The sequence below is a fragment of the Botryllus schlosseri genome, chromosome 15, assembly GCF_051294905.1.
Source record: "Botryllus schlosseri isolate E-star chromosome 15, Bs_hap1, whole genome shotgun sequence".
NCBI classification, from domain to species: domain Eukaryota; kingdom Metazoa; phylum Chordata; class Ascidiacea; order Stolidobranchia; family Styelidae; genus Botryllus; species Botryllus schlosseri.
In genome coordinates, this window is record NC_137250.1 from 4,010,533 (window position 1) to 4,016,973 (window position 6,441).

Genomic DNA, 6,441 nt, shown 5'->3' on the forward strand with positions numbered 1-6,441 from the left:
CCTGGGAAAAGATGGATTTCCAAGTGAAAACGGTATTGGTACTCAGGTAAACGACAGATTTCCAAGTGAAAATGTATTGTTACAATGGGTCAACGCTCGATCTCCAAAGGAAAATGATATTTTTACTCAGGCAAACGACGGATCGCCAAGTGAAAATGGTTTGTTGCTCGGGGAAAAAATATATTTCCAAGTGGAAATGGTTTGTTGCTCAGGGAAAAAATATATTTCCAAGTGAATATGGTTTGTTACAATGGGTAAACGCCGGAACTCCAAAGGAAAATGATATTTTTACTCAGGTAAACGACGGAACGCCAAGCGAAAAAGGTTTGTTACCCGGGGAAAAATATATTTCCAAGTGAAAAAGGTTTGTTACCATGGGAAAAAATATATTTCCAAAGGAAAAGGGGTTCGTTACTCTTGGAAACGATTGACCCTCAAGTGAAAATGTATTGTTACTCTGATTAAACGATAAATCTCCAAAGAATAATGGTATTTTTACTCAGGTAACGGCTGACCTCCAGGTGAAAATGGAAATTTTACTTGGGTAGGTATCGTATGTTTAGTGTCGTTGGTGTTGTTAAACGTTGTCGCCGGTAGCCGTTGGTAGACTATTACGAGTGTGAAAAGGATTTACACGTCCTGTGCAGAGTATCGCGATAGTGAACATATTTTTCGCGTGACGAAAGAAGATCGCTGTTTAAATTTTAATGCATGCATTTCGATTGCCGAGTTGCTGTACAACAGAGATGACTCTACATTAGACCGGGCTGTGTACTTCGATTAAAACCACAAGACCACATGTAAATCTATTCGCGCAACTCGATGATGTTGATATAGTGTTACTAAAATGAATAATTACCCATTTACACAACATAAAAATAACAATTCATGTCGCAGTAAGTAGGTTTCTTGAACTCGTGCTGATGAAAAAGAATGGTAACAAGTATGCGTTTGTGTTTGGACGAAAAAATAATTATTTAGAGTAGTGACATTTTGTGACCAATGAATGCAAATCGATCATGATATTACAATATACGCTTTCGTCAACATAACGACTTGGCGTAGAAACACTTTCACGTTTTTTGAATAACTGGTTCTCGAGACTAAACTCGGATGTATACCACAATTGTGCTGGACTTACACATGGTATTCGCATACTGTACACATACAAACTTTTGTGTAGACAACTCTGATGTTTCTGTTAATACTAGTTCTGTGTTGAACTATTTGATTATTAAGATACATGAACATCCATTCAGACAATAAAGTTCTTGAGGTATCGAAACAGTTGAAAGCACCGCCAATCGTTGTACAGGTTCGTAGTATGGGAATATCGAGTATTTTCGTGTGCCATGAATATATTTCATATACCTTTGGTAAGAAATGAGTTGCGTGGGGTAATAATATACACAACCTACAAAAGTTAAACTTGTAGCGTTTGATTGCCTACTTTTTATCAATGTATTTGTGATGTTAAAAGACGACTGAGTTTACATTTACATATAGTAAGCGGAGAAACTCAAGTAATAAATTTTACTCGTTTGAAAACCGACAACGGGAAAAATACCGAGTAACAGTATCAATATGAGCGGTATATTATTTTTCGAGATATGCAACCAATCTTCTAAGCATAACTTGTCAAAAATTTATCATGTCACAGAAAAGCCGGTTGTTACGAATTCGAAAGAAATGTACTTCGATTATCACGATGATGGAAATTAAGATCGGAGGTGGATGTGTATCGTTTGGTATGTTCACGAATCACTAAATGTCGGTTAGTTAAATGATACATTTACAAGTTGACCGAAATCTTGATTTAAAAATGACAGCTTGATGATGTAAAGCTCAACCACTCAAATGTGTTCATTGCAAAGTAATTGACACAAACAAAATATCGAATGCAGACCCACCACTTGGTTTCATTACCGGGTGAGTGAAAATTGTTTTCTGTTGGCTAGGTATGATTTGCATTTAGAAAAAAACGAACTACACCGATTAAGCGACGCTGTTTAATATCCGATGAGTGAGTGAAATTTCTTAGGGTTTGATTTAGCGAGTTAATTACCGGCGATTCAATCACATACGAGTAACGTCTTTTAGCGGCAGAGTATCGTGACGACATTTACTTTGATGAATGACAATTTCCGATTTCTTTGGTCGTGAGCGTTCTACAAAAATTTCCGGCATACATTTAGCAAGCAACCTACAATATTCTTTTGTTATGGTAATGACTTTCGCAAGTTTGGTTTTATGATTACAATTACTTATTCAAATGATAATTTATGATCACTACTTTGAGCAACAATACAAACACATTTTGTAGATTTCAGTGTAGCGCCTATTGCGATTTTGTTAATGCTATGAGTTTTGTGTATTACTCAAGTCTAGTAGAATAGGATGCGGCCAGTAAAGATATTCCAAATTGCTTCTGTGTTGATCAAAGTCTTGAAGTGTAAATCTGTAGACTTCACAACGTCTAAGAGAGTGCGAACGGAATTATGTATTGATCGCACGCTTCAAACGGTACTCGATACCCAAAGTGATATTTTCACACTTTGTAAGTTGTGTATGTTTCAATGCGCTGTCACAAATCCCGACAATAAATCGTATCAATTGCTGGATTCAATAGTAGCGATAATATTGTGATATACTGACTCTACACTTAGTCGTTTCAATTACCCGTTGCGAATTTGACCAATAAAGCATTTTGCATCGGGTGTTCAATGTTTGAATAACGAAATTGTTGCATCTTTAGTCTTGGTTACTGGAAACAACTACATTTGTAAAAATATTTTCTGATATCCGTAATACACAGAGTGATTTGTACCAACACGGAATATCTTTCAAATCAAGAACATTTCAGACAAGTATAGTTTTACAAATCAATATGTTAATAACCACGGTAGGGAAAAGTTTGTTGCTGTCATAACCTTTACCACAACACCGGGTCTAATTAACGCGAATAATTTAATAATCAAGTCATGATCAACTATTACATATGTCAAATCAATGTGTCAATCCTTATGTTTACAGCATGATAACTTTCAATGTAACACCGGCGTTTGATCGTATAAGAAATGAATTCTTAACTACGCTGCTCAACCTTTCAAATCTCGTATACTCAAACATATTATGTTAAGCTCAAGTCCCCTGTACCGAAGAGTAATTACTTTTGTCTTACAAAATATACCGAGTAGTAATTAGTTTGTCTTGCAGAATATACCGCGTAGTAATTCCTCTATCTTACAGAATAGTAACGACTTTTCAAGTTGAATAAAAAAAGATGTGTAGGGATATGAATACAACCAAGCTTGTTATGGATTTTAGGTTTTAGTGATTGTATGGATTCGTGTATGTTTGGTTGTTTTTCATACTGATACTGTTTGAGTTGGTCGGGTAAGTTACAAACGGATTTACTTGACAATGTTTTCGTGGTTGACTCTTTGAATATGGTAAGATGGTGAGATGTCGAGACGTAATACTATTTCCGTACACTCAATTACAACAAAACATAACCCGCATTCAAATAAACCGTAAGCTACAAGTGGATTTAAAACTTGATACTGTTTTGTGGTTAACTCAAGTCAGTGGTCATGTTTGTGTTGATTTCGGGAATGATCATGACGAGTTGGTCGGGTAAATTAGGTAATGTGGTACTAACTATGACCTTACAGAGTTGCTGACATTCCAATATCTTTTACGCTGTAATATACGGATTTAATTGTGATAAATTATTTCTCAGTTATTGTTCAGACATTCAAATCTCGTATACTCAAAATATAATATGGTCAAGTCAAATCGTATATGCACCGATTATAATAAATACTTTGTCTTCAGAATAGTAACGACCTTTACAATCGAATAAAAAAGACCGATCATACGAATACAGCCAGGATGAATTAATTCAAATTTATGAGTTGCAGTGATATAATCAAATAAGTGAAAACTAGATTTTTAACAATTGTTAATGTTGTGAATAATTCTTTTGAGTATGGTAAGATGTTAAAATATCTCTTTGACAAACGGAAAGCGGGATCGCGAATAGAGTTGTAATGTTAACTTGTTTCAAATCAATGTACGTATAATTTCGAAATGTGACTGGGTGAAAGTTGGTAGTTATGTTTGTCAATCTATTTCAATTCACACTACGCCAAAGTCGAGATATTTCATTTTGGATTATCTGAATTTACCTTTAGTACATCCTGCGAATGGATTCCGATGCGGTACTATAACATTTTTGATAATAATGACTCAAGGATTTTCAATCAACAATACCTGAATTTTTTGGTAATGCCAGAGTTGGCAAATGATTAGTTGTGTGTTTTTGTTAAGTGTTTGATTTCTCGGTATTGAATAAAATTATTGTATGTGCATACTTGTGATTCTTGATTCTCATTGAGCGAGTTGGTATTGATTCCATAAGTGTGAAAACGACGGTGCGGAATGTGTGAATAATTCGATGCGACTGAAGTTGGAGTCAGCAATATTCAGGTTACGTTCGAATCAACTGATCGCGGTAAATGGATTTCTCAAAGGTTTAGAGTTGTACCGGATCAACACATTCAAATACGAATCAACTTGGCTTGTGTAGTGAGTTTCATTTCAAGTTGACAAATTGACACATTGATTGAATATTCTCATGATTCGCATCACGTAACCAAAGTCAACGTGAAACATATAGCGATCGCGGAAAGTATCAAATCTTGGATATTCAAGTCACCGTCTGCGACGGTTCTGTTATTCGGTGCTTATTACTTAATAGGTAATATTCTTATTATATCAGACTCGTGAAATCCAGTTCTGCACCAAACTACCAACATATTACACTGTAGCGATTGGGATGTATGTAGCCACAAGTCACGAGATATGGTTATGTCTTATAGGTGTTATCTTGTGCGCGATCGTAGGATTTTAGAATTATTTCGCACCTTTTTCAATAAGCGTACACTTCACAAAGGATTAGGGTTAGAGTAGAAATAAGTGACAATTTGTCGCTATTCAAGTTACCGACACTGGCGGCTCAAAGGTATATTCATCGACGGTAATAATGAAGAGATATCTTTCACGTGTTTCAATCGTGAATTGTTCGGGGTCATTGAGAAAGCATTCAACAAACGAAAAAAACTTATGGTCAAATCCGGTTGGGTCCAAATTGACAAATTTACTGGAAAACCTGCTGTATTACTGGGACGGGCTTCGTCAGTAACCCCGCATGGAAAATCGAGACATACGACTGAAGAATACCCATTATTGACCTGTGAATCGGTATACGGGAATAAAGATGAATACGTATCGATCACCGCTACGTGTGTTTCTCGAGAGGAGAAGATGGTCAATTCTGGCACCGGAAAGGAGTTGAAATTATACAGTTTTACATTGAAGGATGATACTGGCGAGGTGGTTTTGGATCAATGGAACAAAGCCTCGCTCGTATCCGGGAAGAAATATCAACTCACTCGTGTTAAAAACTGTGTCGACAGATTGAGAATCGATCAGTTAACTAGACTTGTTGAATTGAAAGAATAGTTTGCGTATTTGTACCCTGTAATACAATATTTCCATTCACAAGAAATGTTTGACCTATGTGATTCGACAACTGGGTTAGCGCGGTGTTGTTTTACTGATCGAGGTGCGAAAATTGCGCTATCGCGGCGAAGTCACGACTGCGAACAGCAGACTATTCTGTAGGTGCGAAACAGCGGTATACAAGGTGTGAATAATCCGATCTGAAGTCTTATTCAGCTAGCGATCAATAGTGAGGAAAGACTTAGAACACGATCGGTCATTTGTCACGACTAAACTACATCATATATAATAATTTACGATATACACATTAACAAAGGTTCATTCACATGACTATTCATCTGGTACATATTCAACACCGTGCCACCGCAGCCTATACCCGAAAAGGTAACCATGCCACCACGAGTTTTCACGACACCGTGCCACCGCGGCCTATACCCGAAAAGGTAACCGTGCCACCGCGGCCTATACCCGAAAAGGTAACCGTGCCACCACGAGTTTTCACGACACCGTGCCACCGCGGCCTATACCCGAAAAGGTAACCGTGCCACCGCAGCCATAAGACACAATGGCACCGTGCGACCGCAGCCATAAGAGATAAGGGTCACCGTGCCACCGCAGCCATAAGACACAATGGCACCGTGCGACCGCAGCCATAAGAGATAAGGGTCACCGTGCCACCACGAGTTTTCGCGGCACCGTGCCGCCGCACCCATAAGAGCCCATAGCCGCTCGCGACCGATCTATACTACTACTTACGTTTTCAGGTTCAGCGATTTCATCAGTATTTGCACAAAATTCTTCATCCTCGGCAATAATGCGTTTCATTTTAATGGCAAGTTTTGCGATTTCAACGTTTTTTCAAGCGCTCAAATCTTCTATTGTGACGTCACAGTGTTTTGCATTGCTATGTGGCTC